The sequence below is a fragment of the Choloepus didactylus genome, chromosome 2, assembly GCF_015220235.1.
Source record: "Choloepus didactylus isolate mChoDid1 chromosome 2, mChoDid1.pri, whole genome shotgun sequence".
Taxonomy (NCBI): Eukaryota; Metazoa; Chordata; class Mammalia; order Pilosa; family Megalonychidae; genus Choloepus; species Choloepus didactylus.
Genome location: NC_051308.1, coordinates 5,707,192 through 5,730,798, shown reverse-complemented (window position 1 = coordinate 5,730,798; position 23,607 = coordinate 5,707,192). Strand labels below are relative to the sequence as shown.

General features: G+C 35.4%; 1 pseudogene; it reads left to right on the top strand.

The window, feature by feature from the left end:
- The first annotated feature begins 6,408 nt into the window (after positions 1–6,408).
- On the top strand, positions 6,409–7,817 carry LOC119515128 (annotated as a pseudogene).
- Positions 7,818–23,607: the final 15,790 nt, after the last annotated feature.

Below are 23,607 nucleotides of genomic sequence, written 5' to 3'. Positions count from 1 at the left end.
AGTGTGGTCCTACAGAAACATACAAAAAATGCTGTCGTTCTGCTGCTTAAAACTCTCCACCTCAATCAGAAAAGGCAAAGCATTTTACAACCCATGGCGCTCTCCCTGACCCCATAGAACTGCTCTGCAGCTTTGTCCTACCTCTTGTTGCCTTGCTCATTTCTCCTCCTGCTCTTACTCTTACTCTTCTCTAGGCAAACTTGCTTCCCAAGAACTTGTTTTTCTTTCTGTCTGAAAAGATTTTCTCCCGGATATCTGTAAATCCTGTTCACTTGCTTCTTTCAGTCTTTACTCGATACCAACTTTTCCAGCTACCCGATCGAAAATTTCAGTTTTCCACCATTTCCTATCACCAACCTTAGCACTTCTCAATAACTTACGTGGTAGAAATTATAGTTACTTATGTGTTTGTCTGTTTTGCTCACTGCTGTATTCACAGTGCTGCGATAGTGCCTGGTACCCGGAAGGGGTCAAGTAAATTCTCACTGAATGCTGAGTGAAGTACTATTCATTTCTCTGATGTGCATGTTCATCCGCTCTTCTTTAAAAACCCACAAAGTGAAGTCTCTCGTAGGGAAAATAAACAAATACAAAGTGCTTACTTTCTACCAATTTGTCCAGTGACACCTTTGAGACAGTAAACAATTTCTGCTCCTATTGAGGGACGTTGCTTGTGTTCCTGACCATTCCTAAGAACGTGCTGTTTTTACTGCCTGCAGCCTCATTCATTACTTCTTTTCATCATGCTTCCAAGTTGAACAATGTCTGTCTGTTAGAAATTGTATTTGAAGGCATTAAATGCTGCTGAGTAGCCTTCTCTACCCAGTTAGGAATATTTTTGCTTAATGAAACTGAAAAATTACCAAAAAAGAAAACAAACATAAAAACAAAAATCCAGAGAAAGTGAGCTTCTCAAATGGAGTGTGAAAGAACGAAAGTGCTCACAGTTCCAAGCAAGTAATAATTTGGAAGATTTGTTGTACACTATAGGCAGTTCAAGGAAGGAGCAACCTAATTGCTTTGGCTCACCTGGGAAATAAACGATCCTCATGATTTTTAGCTGTTTACCTGTTTATTGTTTTCTTCGGGGGGATTTCATTTAAATTCATTCCTTTTCAATAACTGTTCCTTTCTTAATCATGGCAAGGAAAGTATCTCCAAATAATTTTGAATTCAGGTTTAAATGGAGGCATCAACATTTATCATAGTTGACAGTAATAGCTTTTTGTTTTAAAAACTGACATATTAAGAGGCTTATAACTCAGTCCCTCATTTGCTTTGAGAAAAAAATTATTAAATAAATGCTTCACTGTTCTTCCTTTCTGGCCATCCCTTGATTGCAGTATTCTTGTCAATTGGAGTATTCTTCAAATATTTAATATCGTCACCAGTAGGTCACTGAAATCAATAATATTAAAAATATAAAACCGATTTATGATTTTTAAACAATAATTATGGCTAGCTAATTAATTCACTGACTTCTCAAGAGTTGCACAGTATTGCTTGAGTCTGTTGTGATCATGCTAGTGAATTAATTATTTAGGAAAAATTCTAAAAGTATCAAGGTGCACAGGGGAAAAGGAAGGTGACAAGGAGAAAATCAAGGGACTCTTTAAAGGGCATATCCAGCCCACTAATCAGCTGGAAAACTTATAAATGCCATGTATGTATGTCAGTCACTTTTACTATTTTCATGGGAAAATTATGTCTCTAAATAATGGGGATAGGGATGCAAGGGATATATATTAATTCACAAAAAAAGTGTTAAAATGTTACTCATAATTATTTTGTTTATGCTTATGTGACAAAGGGGTAAGAAAAATGGCAATAAATAATTGGGAGCTGAACTCTGAATATTTTTTCACTGCAAAAATTATCACGGTTTCATCAACTACAAATAGAAGTAAAGTGACAGTTTTGCTGTGTTCTCTTCCTTAAATTGCATTTTTATGTATTGGTGTTGCTAACTTTCATTGCTGGAGATTCTTGCATATATAGACAATAATTCTTTTGTTAATTCTAGCTATTGACATCATCTTCCTCCAGTTTATCATCTTTTAGCATTGGCGATGGTGTACATCACTGAAAAGAAATCCTTAATTTGCATACTAAAAGTTCATCAGTCTTTTACTTTACATTTTGTGCGTTCTACATATTGTTTATAAGTTCTCCCCTACCTAAGGGATAAAGATAGTCTCTTCCTTTACTCATATATTTTTATTTTTTAAAGTTTAAGTTTTTCTTACATCTCAAGCCCATTCTTAGCCCATTTTACTTTTCCTCATAAAGTGAACTGGTTTTCCAATCATATAATCTGAACTTTTCAATTAATTTGTGATAACATCTTTTTATATATAAGCTTTTATATAATGAGCTCTGTGTGTGTATATTGGTCTATTATTCAATTTCTTGTGCATCATGATGTCTTTCTGTTTAAATTACTATGGCTTTACAGGACTAAAGCAAATTATCCCTGTTTCCATTTTTTTTCTTAAAGTTAATTTAGCTATTTGGGACATTTGTTCTGTCACTATACATTTTATTATAGGTTGACTGAGTCCCTGAAAAAACCAACTGGAACTTTAATTTATAAATTGTATACACAAACATACACACACACACACACACACACATACCTTAAAGATTATTTGGGGAGAATTGATATCTTTATAAAATTAAGTTATCCAGTCCATGAAATGGAATTGCACTCCATTTTATTCAAGTTATTTCTTAATTACTATGTTCAAGTTTTAAAATTTCATTAAAATGTGATTTATATTTTCTTGGTTGAAGCAGTTGTCAGAGATCTTACAATTTTATTGCTGTTGTGAATCCTATATTACTTTATTTTATGATTGGTTGTTGTTGCAGAAAAATTTTATTGATTTTTGTAGGTTGTTCTGTCAGAAGACATTCTGAAACTCCTTCATTTAAATGAAATGTCAGTAGTGCTGTTGGTTTTCCAGGTATATGACTGATCATAGCATATACAAATAATGACAGTTGCTTCTTTTCTCTTCAAATTATTATATCTCAATTTTCCCCTAGTAGCAATAATCATTAGGAAATTGTGTTAATTAGCAATGGCAATATGGACATTCCAGTCTCTTTATCTTAAAGAAAGTGAAACTAAAGATGCCTGATTATATATAATGTTTTCTTGTGGTTTTGCTGTGTAAAATTTACCCATTTAGAAGAGCTCCATTTTTCCTAGTAGCTAAGAGCTTTCCCTTTTTAAAGTTGTGAATAGATATTCAACTTTATCAAATAATTTTATGCATCTATAGGTATAAACATTTCATTTTTCTCCTCTAATTTAGTAATTTGGTATAAACAAGAATAAATCATCCGATGTTGAATTATTACTGGGTTCCTGGAATAAATTTTTCCTTATTATAATATATATCTATTTTATACTGTTGGACTAGATTACCTATTTTATTTATATTTGTACATCTCCCTTCATAAATGAAATGAGCATATGATCTCCCTCTGTTCTATTGTCTATCTATATTGTACTACCCTTATAAAATGATCTGTGTGGTAAGTAGAATACCTCCTATCCCCAACATCCCTATGCCCTAATCCCTGGGACCAATTAATATGTCACATTACATGACAAGAAGGATTTTGCCAATGTAAAATCCATGTAAGCACCATCAAATTGCATGAGCTCTTAAAGCAGAGCTTTTTCTGGCTGAAGTCAAATAGATGCAGGGAAACAGAAGACAAAAGAGAAGTGACGGAAGTGGAAGTCAGAGAGATTTCAAGCATGAGAAGGATGCAATATGATGCTTCAGGCTTTGACATGTGGTGCATCAGCTGGAAAGACCAGAGAGAGACTTGGAACCAAGTGCAGCCCTTGTCTGACAGTGAGCAAGAAATGGAGGCCTCAAATCTATAGCTGCAAGGAGTTAGGTGAAACCAACCTGAATGAGATTGGAGGTAGGTTCTTCCTAGAGCCTCCTGATAAGAGCTTCCCATGACTACTGACCTGTAGAACCATGAAATAATAAATGTGTTATTTATGTAAGTGTATTTATAATAATTTTTACACTGCATAGAAAGCTACTACAGATGTTGGTGCCAGGCACGGGGGGCTGCTGTAACAAATACTTAAAAATATTGAAGTAGCTTTGGAATCAGGCAGCAAGTGGAGCCTGTTACTCTTTTGAGGAGCCTGCTAGGAAAAGTCTAGGTTGTCTTGAACAGGTTATTAGTAGAAATGTGGATGTTATTGAGCCTGCTAGCAAAGGCTCAAAAGGAAATGAGAGAGTGTAGTAGAGAAATCCGAAATTGCCTTAGAGAATACCCAAATCATTGGGACAGACTGTTAGTAAACATAGCAAATGTTAAAGGTTTTCCTGGGGAGGGTTTAGAATGAAGTGAAGTACATACTACTAAGGGGATCCTTGTTAATGCAGAGAGCTTAGTGGAATTGCATCTTGAAGGTATGTAGAAAGCTGTACTTATACCCAATGAACTTGTATATTTAGCTGAGATTTTGAAGCAAAATGTTGAAGGTACAATCTAATTTCTTCTTGCTACTTATAGTAAAACTTGAGAGGGGAGAGAAAGATTGAAGAAAGAACTTTTAAAACAAAGACCCAGGACTAATTGATTTGGGAAATTTTCAGTCAATCCAGATGGCCAAAGCAGCTAAAATGTAAGAGATTTTTTGCAAAAGTGTGCATAGAGAAAAATCCGGGAGTGTGGCTATAAAACTTTTTGCTAAGACTTTAGAAAGATCAAAAGATCAGAGAATTCAGTGACAGGATATCTTTGAAGAGATTAAGAGTGTGCTCCACCATAACTCTCAATCCAAACAGGGAACTTCTAGGAATTAAAAACCATCATCCCTTAGCCATCTTAGCAGAAGCTAAAGATGGCAAAGAAATAATTTAGGAGAGAGTCATGTGTAACAGAGTGAAATCCTCATACATAGGAGTCCCAAAGAGTTCCTGGGAATTATATATCAGCAAAACACCAGCAGCTCAGACTAAAAGAGGCAGAGAGAATAAAAAGTTAAAGAAGGCTGTTGGATCCCAACATTTTACTGTTGGGAAACAACAGCTACTAGCACATTCTACCTTTTATGAAAAAGAAAGACTAGCTCAGAGAGCAGAGCTGTGATCCCAGAGGGCAGAGCCAAGAGCCATGGATAACTGTTCCCAGGCCTTGAAACCTATTGGAGTTTGGTCAGCAGATTTCAAAACTGCTTTTGGAATTATCCATAGCATAGGAATAATCTATCCTTTGAAAACTTGAAACAATCCCCAATAAATACATTTGAGCTTAGAACCTCTCTGTGTTGCTTTCACAGTGCACCATTGTGCTGGTTTGAATGTATTATGTCCCCCAGAAAAAGCCATATTCTTTGATGGAATCTTGTGGGGCAGACGTAATAGTGGGGTTAAGTTGGAACATTTGGATTAGGTTGTTTGCATGGAGATGCACCCCACCCAACTGTAGATGATAACTGATGGGCTATTTCCATGGAGGCGTGGCCCCACCCATTCAGGGTGGGCCTTGATCAGTGGAGCCATATAAATGAGCTGACTCAAAGAGAAGGAACTCAGTGCAGATGAGAGTGATGTTCTGAAGAGGAGCAAGCTTGCTAGAGAGGAACGTCCAGGGAGAAAGCCATTTTGAAACCAGAACTTTGGAGCAGATGCCAGCCATGTGCCTTCCCAGCTAACAGAGGTTTTCCGGACACCATTGGCCATCCTCCAGTGAAGGTACCCGATTGCTGATGTGTTACCTTGGACACTTTATGGCCTTAAGACTGTAACTGTGTAGCCAAATAAACCCCTTTTTTTAATAAAAGCCAATCCATCTCTTGTGTTTTGCATTCTGCAGCATTAGCAAACTAGAACAACCATCAATTTGATTATGTACTGATCTGATTTTTCATTAGTTTTCAATCTGTTACTGTATTTTATGTATCTGTTGATCCCATTGTTAATTGGGAAAAGATATTTTATACATTCCAAATGTGAGGGTATTTCTTTGACTTATTTGTAATTGTTTCTTTGTACTATAGTTAGAGTGGGCCTGTATATTTTAAGGTTTGTAAAATTTGCATTTAACATTTGTTCTTAAAATTAGTATGAAACAATTCTAACATAAGATAACTTAAGCAAAAGGTTGTATAGGCTCATGGAATTCAAGGATTGTTTGAACAACCAAGTAAAGGAGTGCCTGGGACAGTTGTGAATTTCAGAAATAGATGGATTTATAAATTCACAGGCTGCCAAAGTCCAACTCTCAAGCTCTTTCTCTGCATATTTTTTTGGATTGGTTTCACTCCCTCCAAAACGGTTTTCTCTTCATTGTGGGAAAGAAAAACAACCACTGACTGAAAAAGAACAGAGTAAATTGGGGTAAACCATTCAGGAGAAGCTTAGAATGAAATTTCTTCTGTTGATTCTGGTCCTGCAAGTTACTGCTTCTGGATCAGTTCCCCAGGCCAGAGATACAAATGCAGAAGAAAATGATGTGGTGTTTGCCCAAAGATACTTGGGATCCTTTTATGACTTCCACATGGAAAGCATTCCAGTGACCAAAAAAAAGCCAATGGGAACCTCATGGAGAATAAAATCCAGGAAATGCAGCAGTTCTCAGGGTTAAAAGTGACTGGACAACCGGACACATCTACTCTGGCAGTGATGCACGCACCCCGATGTGGAGTGCCAGACATTCATAATTTCAAGACAATGGGGGGGGCCACTATGGAAGAAACATTTTGTCACCTACAGAATCAACAACTGCACTCCTGACCTAGCGCATGCAGATGTTGACTATGCCATCCAGAAGGCTTTTCAAGTATGGAGTGATGTGACCCCCCGCCCCGAAATTCAGAAAGATTAGTGCAGACGAAGCTGACATTATGATCTTCTTTTCACGTAGATAGCATGGAGACTTCTACCCTTTTGATGGAAAAAGTGGAGTTTTAGCCCATGCTTTTGGACCCAGAGCTGGTATTGGAGGAGATGCCCATTGTGATGAGGATGAAATCTGGACTAAAAACTCCAGAAGCATAAACTTCTTTCTTGTTGCGGTTCATGAGATTGGCCATTCATTGGGTCTTGACCATTCCAATGACCCAAAGGCCATAATGTTTCCCACCTACAGTTATGTTGACCTCCACACATTTAGCCTCTCTTCTGATGACATACATGGCATTCAGTTCCTCTACGGAGGCCCCAAACAGCACCAAACCAAGACGGATACCGACCAGATAGACATCTGTGACCTCAATTTGAGATTTGATGCTGTCACTACAGTTGGAAATAAAATCTTTTTCTCTAAAGACAAGTTCTTCTGGTGGAAGCATGCTGAGATACCTAAGATCAGTGTTAGTTCAATTTCTAACTTATGGCCAACTTTGCCATCTGGTATTCAAGCTGCCTATGAAATTGGAGCTAGAAATTGAAGTTTTTCTTTTTAAAGATGACAAGTACTGGTTAATCAGCAATTTAAGAATACATCCAAACTATCCCAAGAACATATATTCTTTGGGTTTCCCTGCCTCTGTGAAAAAAATTGATGCAGCCGTTTTCCACCCAGTTTTTTACAAGACCTACTTCTTTGACGATAACTGGTATTGGAGGTATGATGAGAGGAGACAACTCATGGATGCTGATTATCCCAAATTGATTACCAAAAGCTTTCCAGGAATTGGACCTAAAATCGATGCAGCCTTCTACTGCAAGGGTCACTATTATTTCTTCCAGGGATCTCACCAACTTAAATATAACATCCTATCCAACCATGTCACCAGAAGGTTGAAAAGCAATAGAAGGTTGGGTTGTTAGGGCTGTAATTAATGGTGTTTGTCAATTCAACTTTTTTTTTTTTTTTGTCAGTTCAACTTTTAATAAGTATTTATTGCATAAGTTTTTCAATTTTGAAAACTCTTAGGATATGGCAACTTGTCAATTTTACTTGACCCCGAGTTTGTAAATAGAAACATTTTAAAGGCCAAGAGAATAACTTTTGGAGAATCCTTGTAAGTTGGACTGAGAAATTATAATTACCTTTTGGCTTACACAAAATTACAGTTAAAATTAAAATTTTAAATTTTAATGTAAAAAGCATGTACCCAAAACTTTTAAAATGACAATTATGTAAGTAAAGGATTGTGGTATGCTTTTATTCTGTTGACTTAATATTATAACAAATTAAAACTTTGAAAGAAAAAAAAACATAACCACTAATATATACTAAGTGTTAATATATATCCCAGCTCTGACAGAGAAACTGACTTTAAAATATTTCTGATGATAATTTGGAGCATCCTAAGGAATATGTCCTGTTTGAGTATGGTGCCAATGAACTTGGACCAATGAAATTGGACAGGCAGCTCGGGTCATGATGTGTTATCACCTAGTTTTCTGCAATAAATATGTGGCAAGGAGATGGGAGGGGAGTAAGTAACTTAAAAATACTTTAATAATATACTTCATTTACATCTTAATATACTTAAATTATTATTTAATAATACTTTACTAAGTAGCTCAATATCCAAAACTTTCTAGTGATTTTATAATATTATTTAATATTTCTTCAAATATTATCTATGATAACTTATTCATTATATACCAACTAAAGAAACTGCAGGTATATTAATTATCCAATTAATTATTTATGTAGTACTAACTATGTAGTAGCATAGACCGATAGTAATTATAAGATTTATTTTCAATTTCAGGCACAATTAATAATTAATATTATGTGATGACATTTATTCTTTTAGTTTTAAAAACATACTAACCCATTAGTCTTTTGACAAATGCCACCCTTGATGTTTTATTACAGATATCTTTAGAGATTTTGAATGTAAACAGAAGTGAAAATTTGATTTTTCTTAGTTTTTTTAAAAAATAGATCGAATAGAAGTTGAAGAGCAATTGGCTTTCAAAGAACATCAAATAAATAATAGATTTCAATTTTCTAAAAAATTCTTTTGTATATTTACTTTTAAATGGTTCACTTTGGTTCTTTAAATATATATTTGAAATAGTCAGTAGCAAGAGGCAAATTTCCTTTCTGGTGATACTTTTGTTTTGCTTTGTTTGTTTCCAATTTGAGTTTCTGTAACTAACAAAGGCAAATTCAAGGTAAATGCCTTCCAAAGTTTATTGAATTATTTCAAAATTGTCGTCTTTTTCATTTCAAAAATAAAATGGAATTTTTTCTATGTTTTCCTTACAACTTTTTCTCTAACAAATTAAAAAAAAGGAAAAAAAGAGAGAAAGAAAAATAGAAAAGAGGAAAACTTGTGCCAAAAGAACACAATAAAAATTCCTCTTTTTACTTCCTGGCACATTTAGGAAGCCAATTCAGGTCTGTGCAATGAGCCATTCAAGATGAAGGTGAAATGCAAACCACCTCAGGGAAAGACTGATAATTTTATCTCTGCTAAAAGGCAGAGCAAGCAAATAGAGAATGGCCTGAAAGAGAATCACATGTAATAAGAATTCAAATCATAGAATGGCAAATCCTCATAATCACAAGTTTCAGAGTGAGAAATCGTCAGACTCAGAGAGAAAATCGTGGTGTTAAACTATTGCTTTTAAATATATAAATAATGAGTTTTGATCTTGAGAAAATTTAAAGCCCAGTAACAAGTTGTATGATGCATATTGCAATTTATACTAGAAATAGCTATTGTATCCAATGCTATAAAATAGTGACTTATAATTATTCTTCATATGAAAATATTAAAATATATTTTCATTTGGATAAAGTAAGACATGTACATTTATGTTATATTTATGTATGTATGTAAGTAGTTATTATGATATATTTTGCAGTATTTGCTAGATGGAAAGCTATATTGGAATTTGAAAGATGACTTGGCAAGCTATCAAATACACTCATTTTCACAATCACTATTTCCCTTCTCCCAGTTGTATTTCATTGTGCTTTGACTCACTTAAATTCTTTCTCCTATTCTCTATCACTTCTTGATAAAAGATCTAAGAAGGTATTTTCATATTCCCTCAGGATTAACTCACCGTTGTAATTCCACAGACATGTAGTCACCGTGCTTCCATCCTCTACGATAAGGTCTAGCCTTTCATGACTGTTTTATTTTAGCATATTTCATTATCAACTTAATCATCATCATAACCAAATTTTGGGGGGCACTAATTATGCACCAGACAACCTAACTTGTGCATTCTGTATTAATTTATTTATCCTCACTAGTGCGCTATGAGATACAAAAACTTCTCACACCCATTTACAGAAGAGGAAACTAAAGCCCCAATAATTTAAATGCGTTGTCCAGGATTGCCCAGCTCAGAGAGGAGAACCAGGTGGTCTGTTACCAGCACCCAGGTCATTAACTTTCATCGGCAGGCTGGTGTCAGGTCTGCTGCTGACTGATAACCAGAGAGTTTTTAGTTGCTAGGTGGGATGGTTAGGTTCATGTGTCAGCTTGGCCAGGTGATGGTGTGGTGCCTGGTCAAGCAAGCACTGGCCTAATCCTTACTGCAAGGACATTTGTGTCTGGTTAATAAACCAGAAGGCTGGATTATTAAATCATCAGTCAATTGGCTGCAGCTGTGACTTATTATATCAAAGAAGGGCATGTCTTCCACAATGAGAGAATTCAATCAGCTGGATTTAATCCAATCAGTTGAAGACTTCTAAGCAAGAAAGTTAGAGGACCTTCACTTCTTCGGCTGACCAGCAAAGCATTTCCTGAGGAGTTCATCAGAGTTGCCAGTTTGCTGCCTGAGGAGTTCATCAGACACCTTCATTGGAGTTGCCAGTTTGCTGCCTGCCCTACGGAATTTGGACTTGTGCATCCCCACAGTTGTGTGAGACACTTTTATAAAATCTTATATTTATAGATATCACTTGTTGATTCTGTCTCCCTAGAGAACCCTAACTAATGCACTAGGTAAGGGTCCTAGCTCAATATATTGATATCAAGTAAAGTCACATGTGGCAAACTGTGGGCCAATAGCATACTTTGGCCTCACCCATTTGAAGGCAGCAGAGGTATTTTCCTTGGATGAAAAGCATGATTCTTACATCTCTAGTCTATATGAGCAATCCCAGTCTGCTCTGGCTTAATGCAGTCTGTTTTTCTCTTGTGGAAGGCTGCATGATATGATGACGAAGGCTGTTTTGCAAGGCAACATGAAAGCCTGGAGGTGACTTTAGATGATGGATGGGATATCTCCCTCATGCGAGAATAATAAATTGAACAAAGCTCCTACAACACCATTAGAAACTCCCTATATCTCACTTCAGTATAGAATGCCTTCACAAATATACACAGGAAAATGCCTCCATTTTACTATAAGTAAAATAAGCAACCTGAATTTCCTATTTCACATTTTTAGGACAAAAAGAAAGGTCTTCAAGAAAGAGATATTTAAACATGAGCATGATAGGAGAAAACTCATCTAAGGAAGTCAGCTCTAGATATCCTTAATGAAGAATTTTTAGTAAGTACTTTAAGAATATTCTGGTGCAGGTGGTCTGAGATCACAAATTTGCAAATGTTGTTTTAGGAATGCTTTCACCAATCTTACACCATATGATTTTCTTACTAACTCTTGGAAGTGCAAAATGATTTCCTGTATTGCATATAAATAAACTGGTTTTCAGAAAGTTATAATAACCTGTACAAAATAAACACTAAGATAGGAAGTATAAACAAGTACTAATATATTGCCCTATTATTGTGTAAGGTTAATCCACAAAATCAAGTCTATGGACAATTTCCTCACCAATCCCTGGTTTGTAACTTAATTATTTATGTCTTAGTGTTATAAAATATTTTTTAAATGCCCAATTTATACTCTGAAAATTTAAGGTAAGTCAAATATATACACACAAGATATATACAAACACAGGCTCATATATATATATATGTGACATATTTGCCTCAAATCATAAATTTATATTGCTTCAAATTTATGATTCATCTCATTCTCACACATATGCCCTTCTGGAACACAATCAATAATAGTAATAGTCCAAGCATATTTACATAGTCCTTACAAACGTACAAACGTGTATTTACAAACATGCAATATTTTTGTAATAGAAAAAGATTTGAAACAGCCCTTCAGTGGGGACTCAGATAAAATATGGTACATAGTTTGAAGTGCATGAATATGTAAGAAAATAAAGTTAATCAATGAACTGTACAGAATGATCTTCAAGTCATTTTATTAGGTGATAAAAAATCACTCAGAACAAAATACATAACATGCTATCAAAAAATATATTCTATGTATCTCTAGAATGAGCCACAAAAAAAGTGCAGCAGTGGCTGTCTCTGGAGGGGACCTGGAGGACAGAAGAGAAGGAAGGAGTAGTATCATGGCTGAGCATCATGAGTAGAAGGAGACTTATTGTTAAATTCCTTCCTTCCTCCCTCCTTGCCTCCCGCCCTCCCTCCCTTCTTTCCTTCCTTCCTTCCTTCCTTCCTTCCACTGGCAGGCATCTGCATATTCCTTATAGCAGGTGTCTATTTGTATATTGAATTTTGGGTAAAATGTTTGCGATGTCATCATTTCAATATTTTGATTCCATTAATGAGTTTGGATAGTGATGAAGACTTGAAATTATGTTCTTTTAAAAATGAAATGAATGTATATTATTTTTATTCTGGAGTTGAGTTTTTTAATGTGCCAAGTATTATTAATTCTAATATATTAAGAGCAAAGAGTTCTTTCTTGCCATTGTATATTTTAAAAATATTGTTCTGACTTTTTGCGGTTTAAAATCATAAAAAATTTAAAACTATAGCATGGACTTTCCTGAAGTTATCTGATAGTTTGTTGTGAGAATCTGTGCTGGTTTGGATGTATTATGTCCCCCAAAATGCCATTATCTTTAATGCAATCTTGTGTGGGCAGAAAACATACTAATGTTGATTAGGCTGGAAACTTTTGATTAGATGTATTCATAAAGATGTGACTCAATCAACTGTAGGCAAGGCCTTTCATTGGATTATTTCTGTGGAGGTGTTGCCCCACCCATTCAGGGTGGGTCTTTATTGGCTCACTGGAGTACTTTAAAAGGAGCCACACAGGCCCAGATGCAGAACAGCTGTGAGTGACATTTTGGAGAGCAACTGAGAGTGACATTTTGAACATCAGCTGCAGCTAAGAGAGGACAAAATGCCCCAAGAGCAACATTTTGGAGACCAACACTTTGAAACATAACCTGGGAGTAAGCAGACACCAGTCACGTACCTTCCTAGCTAACAGAGGTTTTCCGGACACCACTGGCCATCCTCCAGTGAAGGTACCTGATTGCCTTACCTTCTACACTTTATGGCCTTAAGACTATAACTTTGTAACCAAATAAACCCCCTTTATAAAAGCCAACCCATTTCTGGTGTTTTGCAAATGGCAGCATTAGCAAACCAGAACAGAATTAATTTAAATAATGCAGAAAATATGCTCCCCTAGAGTGCTTCTTATATGATGAGTATGTAATACCCTACTCAAAAAATAATTTATTATTATTTTCTCTGATACTTAAAATATAGCAAGTATAAAATTTTTCTTTAGGATGATATCCTATTGATATGCATCCATTTAACATTACTGAATCAAAATGATATACTTGCATTAATCCAGTTTTTAATTTTTTCCTGTGTTCATCTAAGCCATTGTGTATCTCTGCCTCAAATTATTTTGTCTTTATACTGGAACAAATATTTACAAAAGGAACATGAGTACTGTGATAAACACTGATTATGACTGATAAATTTGACCTTCGAAGAACACATAGTATGGAATAGTTTCCTTGTATTCATTTTTTCTTTAATTTGATGAAATGAAATATTATGAGCACCTAGATAAAAGCTAATAGAACTAATAAGTGAGTGTAGCAAGGTTACACAATACCAGAGCAATATACAAAAGTTGCTTTTCTATAATCTAGCAATGAAAAGTTGAAAATTGAAATAAAAAACATGATTTCAAGTAGCACTCTCCAAAACATAAAATATTTAGGAATAAATTTATCAAAATGTAAATAAGATCAGAACACTAAAACTAAAAATATTGCTGCGTGGAATTAAGAAAGACCTAACTAAATGTTGCAGTATACTATGTTCATGGATTATAAAACTCAGTATTGTTAAGATATCAGTTCTCCTCAAATTTATCTACAAATTCAACCCAATTCCAGTCAAAATTCTATTGTTAATTTTCTACTCCTTCATAATTTTTTACCTGGGTGATATGCATGTATTACCCATTTAAAAATAAATTTAAAAGGAAAAAGAAACTCTAGATAATAAGCACAGAAAACTTCTAAGTAACTAAGATAGATATAATGTTTATAAATCAATATTTCCAAAAACAGTGTCCTTGGAATACTGGTCTTGAAAGATCTTCTGATGGAAAAGGCCACCAAAACACCTGATAAAGTATGTTTGGAAATGCAAATGGAAGCGCCATTTCTTGGGTATTCAGAAAGAGCCCAGCATGTTACAGGCACTGATGAATCACTCCATAAAGGGACTTCTTTAACTCTTGCCATCCCATAATTTATAAAATGCATTTGACCTTTATATACTTTTTTACAGAATAGTTTTTAACATCCTATGGCACCAGTTTTAAGAGAACCCTATTAAGGAAACAAGTCACTCCTTTATGCTGAATTCAATGAAATGTATGTGTCAGAGATTCCATTAAATTATCACTCAGAGCTATTCATTATTATTTTATATGCAAACACTTCATCCTTGTCATTCTGATTTCTCAATCAGCAATAGGCTAGAAGCAGCAAATAAAGCGGGAGAAAAAGGCAGTTACAGGCAGATCTACTGACAGCTGTGGGAAATCCAAGGCCAAGGAAGAGACTGGGGGGCACAAGAGACAAATGCACAAATATTTGTGGCTATTCAGATTGGATTAACAACCAATGGAACAATAATGAATTTGTGTACAGTAATTAATGCCATGGAGAAGCCATATTGACAGATCAACATATAGCCTAAAGGAGAAATGACAGGCATATTTCTCACACAAAGCAGGAAGACATTCTCAATTATATTGGGACTTCAATAGCATGTTGTCATAACTGAAGGTGTCTGGTCAGTGTGGAGTCCAGGAAAGGGAAAGCCAAGGCAGAGTTCAGGCTTTACCCAGCCTGCTAAGAAGGAAAAGACATTGTGGTTCTGACCCACCTGCAAAAAGTTTTTTCAAACCGAAACATCTGTTAAATTGACCAGTATTATACTGAGGGAATAACTCTTTAAGAGCCTCTAGTTGCCTTTTCTTTATTTCTTTGTTCACTAATCATCTTCTAATCTAATCCTTGCTTTCCTTAGTGAGTTTACACAGCTGGAACATATATCTTTATCAGATGAAGACAGCTGACTTTCAAGCAGCTTTATGTCTCTCTTTGTTAATAACAGGAAGCAGTTATTTTCATTGTTGCAATTTCTGTTGAAAGATACAAAAAGAAAACAATACATTTTGAAACAACTGCAAAAACTATATAAAACTAAAAAGTCATTCAATATCTATTGATAAGTCAATTTTTATGATCAGATATAATACATTATCACTTGTGGAAGCTTTTATAGATGAACGATGGAAGAAAAAATATGTCAACATAAACAGAAAGAGCCAGCGGTAACACATTTCCTGAGATAAATACAACAGGGAAATTCATCTGATCTGAAACATTCCAAATATTTAGCAAGCAGGGAAATTCTGGAACCTTATGACTTAAGTTCTTAAGTTTTATATTCAGTAATTATATAAAGTAATTCTTAGCCTCCATTAATTTTGACTTAATTATTTCAGTACATAGTTCTGAAACATGCATACTTTTCCACAAAGCGGTATATTTGCACCCTAAAGACAAATGCAGTAACACAGATGCATTGTTAGGCTTGACATTTAAATGCTAACACCAATTCAGATCAGGCAGGAAGAAAACAGTCTCCCTTTGAAGCCTCTAAATTTTTGATTACCAAATTCTAAACTTGCCCTTTTTCTTTGTGATTTAAATGATTTTTTTGTTGTTTGTTTGCTTTGACTTGTTCAGTAGGTTCAACCACATCAAGAAAGAGAAATAACGGGATTGAATAAAAACACATTTCCTTATGACAATTACAGTTTCATAGAAAAGGAGAAATAAGAAAAAAGAAAATTAAAGTTTCTGAGCCAAATGCATTTAACCTTTAATGGGACAAGCATTAAGTTCTTCCTTGCCAAGTGATGATTTTAAACCATGAAAATACTGTTTCTCCAAAAACAAAATACATCATGAAATTCAGAGTGCTCTGCAGGGAGCAAGACAACAAGGAAAGCAATGGCAATATACTTTAGATAAGAAGTGGTAAATTAAACCAGACTTTGTAAAATTCTAGTCAACAGGAGACCAAGAAATTAGAACTTTAAAGCAATGACAGCTCAGAATAGTAAGAAACAGGTAGTTCTGTGAGTTATTGTCTCTGGAGAATTTTCAGGTGTTATGTAGTCTTTTAACTTTAATCAAGTCAAAAATAGCCAATTAGATAGAAGTCTCCAATTTCCAATTGCACAGAACAGGCTTTGTTTGTAGGGAGGGGGACAATGACGATCAGATGTAAGTATTTATATACAGTGTATATGTGTGCAAATATTCATAAAACGTTAATAGCCATTCTGAATTTTGGTCCAGAGACCCATATTCTGGCTGGAGTTTAGGGTCAAAAACAAGAAGGAAAGGATGACTGTAGTTTGATAGAAAGAAGTGATAGTTTGTCACAGTTCAGGACAGGAAGACAATATATTTCCTCTTCAGTAAGAGTGGCAGATTATAGGAGATATAAAATCAAATCCAGCGTTTCCCTCTAGGAAGCTCAGTGACTAAGTTAAAACTCTCCAAGCCTCAGCTTTTTTATAGAATGAGCTGAATATCCATCATGTGAGTTTTTTTGTGAGAACTATAAAATGCCTAACAGGGCACTTTATATTCTTAGAAAATAATATCACCCATTCTTCTCTTCTAAGTATTCTTTTTGCTCATTTGTTATTATCTATGATGCTTTCATGTATTTGTTACAAATATTACTTAATTATAACTGTAATTTCTTCCTTAACTGTCTGATTTAAAATGTGGTTTCTAGTTTCTAAAGATACGGAAACCTAAGCGGAATTTGATGATATTTTTTCCAATTTACTGGGTTGTAATCAGAGCTTATGGCTTATAAAAATGAATTTATATGAATTTGTTGAGACTTATTTGTGGCCAAGAATATGGTCAGATTTTCATTTGTGTGTGTGTGTGTGTGTGTGTGTGTGTGTGTGTGTGTTTTAATGAATATTCAACCTGCTTGTTCCAAAATTCTATATCTGTCAAGTTAGATCAAGCTCAAATATTTTTCAAACCTTTTATATTCTAGCTTATATGTCATATATTCTGTTCCATCCACATATGGGTTTAAATTACCAATTATTGTAGGGTATTTTAAAATTTATCCTTATAATTCTGTCTATATTTTTAAATTCAATTTTATTGAAATATATTCACAAACTATACAATATCCAGTGTACAACCAGTTGTTCACAGTACCATTATGTAGTTGTGCATTCATCACCACAATCTATTTTTGAACATTTTCATTATGACATAAAAGAAAGAATAAGAATAAAAGTTAAAGTAAAAAAGAACACCCAAAACTTCCCATAACCCCCATCCCTCCTTATTATTCATTTACTTTTTGTCCTTATATTTCTACTCATCTGTCCATACACTAGATAAAGGAGTGGGAACCACAAAGTTTTCATAATCACATGGTCACATGGTATAAGCTATATAGTTATACAATCATCTTCAAGAATCAAGGATACTTGGTTGCAGTTCAACATTTGCAGGTATTTCCTCCTAACTATGCTAATTCACTAAAGACTAAAAAGGGATACCTGCATAATGCATAGAAACAACTTCCAGAATGTCCTCTCAACTCCATTTGAAATCTTTCAGCTACTGAAGCTTTATTTTGTTTCATTTCTCTTCCCCCTTTTGGTCAAGAAGATATTCTCAATGCCACGATGTCAGGTCCAGCCTCATCCCTGGGAGTCCTTTCCCACATTGCCAGGGAGATTTAAACCCCTGGGAGTCTTAGAGGGGAGGACAGTGAGTTTACCTGCAGGATTGGCTTAGAGAGAGAGGCCACATCTGAGCAACAAAAAAGGTTCTCTGGGGGTGACTCTTAGGCACAATTTTAAGTATGCTTAGCCTCTCCTTTGCAGTAACAAACTTCATAAGGGCAAGGCCCAAGATAGAGGGCTTGGCCTTCTACATTGGTAGACCACAATGCTTGTGAGAATATCATCGATTCCCCAGGTAGGAAGTTTAATATTTCCACATTTTCCCCCACTCCCTCAAGGGGGCTTTGCAAGTACATTTTTGTTTTCTGCCCAAATTACTCTGGGATGTATCAGGGTTCCACACTAACCTGTACAACCGATTTCACTCACTAATCAAAGTTCCATATAATTATAGTATTTGAATAAATTGACCATACAAGTTAAATTGTATACTGTGTTACAAAAAATATAGATTTTAAAGTTCCATATAATTATGGTGTTTGAATAAACTTACCATACAAGTTAAATTACATAATGTGTTACAAAAAATACAGATTTTTGCACCTATTAAACATCTCTTCCTTTGGTCTCACACAGAAGTTGAAGTTTTAAAACACCATCAATATTGTCCTTTACCCTTTAGTCTGATTTACCTTAGTCCTAAACAAGTCCATTTAATTCATGTCTCTAACTGAAGTCTGATCTCTTTTTTCAGACTCTTTAACATTTGCTGTATGGGGTAATGCTGACATTCATAGCTGCCGAACTCTGTTTATGAGTCTCAGGTGTCACACAGATACTCAAAGTTCCAGGGACAAACCAGGTTATACACAAAAAGCTCAGCATCTCAGAATTTAGAAATAGCCCTTACAACTCAGGAATAGATGTAACTGCTATAAGAGCTTACAGTCTAGGAACCTTTACAATAAGCCTTCCCCTTGTAACTTATGTTATCAGATTCAATTCTCAGAGTTTGCACATTATTGTTAGTCCATATTAGTGAAGCATTATAATGTTTTTCTTTTCCTTTTTGGTTTGTTTCACTCAGCATACTACCCTCGATGTTCATCCACCTCACAACTTCATTCCTCCTTGTAGCAGCTCAATATTCCATTGTATGTATACACCACAGTTTACCATTCCATTCATCAATTGATGTACCTTTAGGCCATCTCTATCCACTGCGAATCGTGAATACTGACACCATAAACTCTGCTGTGCAAATGTCCTTTTGTGCCCTTCTTTTCAGTTCTTCCAAGTATATACCCAATAACAGAGATGCGGGACCATATGACAACTCCATGCTTAGCTTCTTGTGGAACCACCACACTGCCCTCCAGATGAGCTGCACCACTCTACTTCCCCACAAATGGGGATTAGGTACATCCCTTTCTTCACATTTTCTCTAGCATTTGTATCCCTCTGTTTATTTTTCAGATGGTTTTATTGACACACCATACATTCTGTCTTATATAAACAATCAGTGGTTCCCTGTATAATCACATAATTATGCGTTTACCACCACTATCTATATGAGGACATTTCCATTTTTTCCCACAAAGAAAGAGAAGGTGGCAAAAAAAGAAAAAATATGACAACTAAAAAGCAGTAGAAGAAAAAAAATTAAAATAAAATACAATAAAAATTTAGACACCACTACCACCACCATGAATCCCCCCCTTTTAAACCCTATCTTGTAGACGTTTAGCTTTGGTATATTGCCTTTGTTACAATTAATGGATGTGTATTACAATTTAACTGTTAACTATAGACTCTAGTTTGCATTGATTGTATTTTTCCCCAATAGTATCCCATTTTTAACACCTTGCAAAGTTGACACTAATTTGTTCTCCCTCATGTAAAAACATTCTTATATTTGTACATTTAATCACAATCATTCACCACTCTAGGTTTCAATAAGTTATACAGTTCCAGTCTTTATCTTCTATATTTCCTTCTGGTGTCATACATGTCCCTGACCTTCCTTTTTTGACCATACTCACAGTCATCTTTGTTCAATGTGCTTACAATATTGTGCTACCATCACCCAGTATTGTGCTATCCAAATCTGGTTCTATGCAATCAATTCTGTTGAACATTCTACACTCATTCAGCAGCAAATACCCTATCTTTACTCTATTTCAACCTCTTGGTATCTTCGTTTCTACATTCTTCTCCAAAACTTTCTCCCCTGTATTTTCTTATCTGTCTGTAGCACTCCCTTCAGTATTTCTTGTACAGGCGGTCACCTATTCACAAACTCTTTCAGTGTCTGTTCATCTGTAAATATTTTAAACTCTTCCTCATTTTTGAAGGATAGTTTTGCCAGATATAGAATTCTTGGTTGGTAGTTTTTCTCTTTCAGTATCTTGAATATACGATACCACTGCCTTTTCACCTCTGTGGTTTCTACTGAGAAATCTGCACTTAGTCTTATTGAACTTCCCTGTATGTGATGGATTTCTTTTCTCTTGCTTCTTTCAGAATTCTCACTTTGTCGTTAACATTTGACAATCCCGACTATTAAGTGTCTTGATGTAGGTCTATTTGGATCAATTCTTTTTGGGGTATGCTGCACTTCTTAGACCTATAACTTTATGTCTTTCATAAGAGTTGGGAAATTTTCATTGATTATTTCCTCTATTATTCCTTCTGCTGCTTTTCCCTTCTGCTGTCCTTCTGGGACACTATAATATATATCTTCATGTGCTTCATATTGTCATACAGTTCCCTGAGCCCTGATCATATTTTTTCATTCTTTTCCCTCTCTGTTCTTTTGTGTGTAGGATTTCAGATGTCCTGTCTTCTAGTTCAATAATCCTTCCTTCTGCCCCTCCAAGTCTGCTGTTGTATGTCTCCATTGTGTTTTTCATCTCTTCTTTTGTGCCCTCATTCCCATAAGTTCCACCATTTATTTTTTCAAGCTTACTAATTCTTTCTTATGGCCACCCAGTGTCTTCTTTATATCCTTCATCTCTCTTGTCACATTTTTGTTCAACTTGTTGATTTCATTTAGAAGATTTTTTTGAACATCTTTAATTAGTTGTTTCAACTCTTGAATTTCAGTTGAGGTGTTAATTTGTTCCTTTGATTTGTCCACATCTTTGTGTTTCCTGGTGTTGTTCATGAGTTTTTGCTGCCTAGGGATATGATTTTCTTGATTAGTTTATTCTTGAGGTTGTTTTCTCTCTTTTGCCTTTGTTTTATTGTTGGTTTTTCTTTGATCTCTATATTTCTTTGTTTCTTTCACTGACCAGTTGTCAGATTGGCACTGTCCCCCAGTTTTCTCCACAAATCTGGCAGTCACCATGGCCTCCACAGGGACAGGTGGCAGGCACAATACCAGCAAGTTCACTTGTGTGGTAATATAGAGCTGCTGGGTCCCAGTGGTGGTCTGTTTTTCCTTGCACTTTCTGGATTGTCCAGCAGATTGTGCTGTTAGGTAAATTAATAGTCCTCAGAGGCTGCTTTGCCTCCAAGCACAGGCTTCATCTCCACAGTTGAGCTGAAACTGTGGGATTCCTATGCCCTCACTTTGTCAGTCAAAATTTGCCTTGATGTGGGCTATAACTGTGGCAAAGTACTCCTTCACTGACCCAGTATCCCAGCCATTTCCCAGGCAAGAAAATGGCCACCAGCTGCTGCTTCCCTTCAGAGTGGGGGAAGGGTTTTCAGACCCAGGGCTAGAAACACCATCTCTGTCCATGTTTTCTCAGTTTCTTTGTCCCTCACTGACCTGGACCTTGAAATGTTCTCCCCTGTCCACTGGGTCTTCAAACAGTGGGTTTATTTCTCACTACTGTGAGAGATTTTTAAATCGGTGTTCTTGGTGGCAAGGGTCCTGTCTGCTGATTCTGTACCTTTCCCACACAGAGACTGAGCAAGGGGAAGGGAGAGGACCAGCTGGTCTGGGACAGAAGATTCCTACCTGATATTTCTTCTCTTTCTTCAGTTTAGCATCTGCATGGTCCTTCTCCAGTCTATATCCTCCTCCAGAGTTTCAAACAACTCAGAATTGTCCTTTTTTTTTAATTGAATCTCTGGAGAGGAGTTTTCAGTAGCTGTTTACGTTGCCATGTTGCTATCATCCTTTACCTGCATTTTTGATATCTCTTGTCCCCTATCTTTATTCCTTGTTGCAAGGGACATACATGCAAAGATGTAGGAGACCACAATGATTCAGGAGCATTAAGGGCTGTCTCCTAAATCAAATAAACATGTCTAATTACAGAATGCAGAAAATGCAGGAAAAATTAGGGAAAATATCAAAGAAATCCTCTAGATCTAATCTAATCTAAATTCAGGCATATAAATGAAAATGATTGTTGCACTGGAATACAATCCTCCCTTCCACTTTTCTTTCTATTTTTTTTTCCTTGAAGCTGTATGAAACAGATGATTTTCACTCCATGTTTATTTGAGAAAGTTTTTCTAAAGTGATGTGGCAGCACATTTCAACATTTTACCTCATCACATGCTGATTTAATATTGTTTTATATTAAAATCATCCCTTCCTCTATTGTGCCACCAGTCATTCAAGTGCCATAAGTTCTCAAAATAATTTAAAAAAAACAGAGAGAATCAAGTTGACTTTCACATTTTACATGATCAGGTAAATTACAAATGTATACTGGAGTGACAGCAGCCTGGATAGATGTAATTTTTCTCACCTATGCCTGTACTGAGTTATTCTCTGAGAAACTAGCATACCAACTAGCCTAGTCATGTCACCTTGTGGTTAGAACTCAGAATTGAAATGTTAAGAGCCTAAAAATTTAAAGTCAGACCAGATTCACAACTGTTCACTTCTGTAGTACCTTAGGCAAACTTTCCAAAGTAAATTCAGGGCCCCATTGTTGCTCTTGCTATCTTTTGGCATACTTCATTTTTTTCATTTTGTAAATTTTTGGAAAAGTCGTCTTCAGTAAATCTCTCCTAGTCTCCTTATATGTGTGGTTGATAGCCATGATAGTGATACATGAGGTAAGCTAGAAGTTTGATTGAAATTCTGATAGACTATTTTGTGCTTTTATGACTGTCATACTTGATAATAAGTATATGTTACTAATATATGAATTGATGTTAAATGTATCTTTCACTTAGATTTCTTTGGATAAAGTTATTTCTTGATGTGATAGAATAGTGTCTGGTTTTCATTTCTATTCTTCATATGTTATTAAAACTTACAGAAAAGTAAGAAATAAAGTGAATATTATGTTTTAAAAAAATAAAAATAAAAAATAAAATAAATAAAAATAAAGTGATGTGGCAGTGGTGAGTTCAGACACATGGGAAGAAGTAAGAATTGAGTACAAAGGGGAACTGAAAAGAATGATAATAAGGTACTGCATAAATACTGGGGATCTTCAGGCCAATGGCAGGGGCTCGGGATTCTTCTGTAGGGTCATCGAACAAGGAGCAAGCCAGAACCTAGAAAGCACTACTTTTGTGGAAGAATAAGAGCCAAGAGGGAAAACCTTTTAGTCTGTGAAGAAGCTGGAGCAGTCTCTTCTGGACTTTACTCTGGACC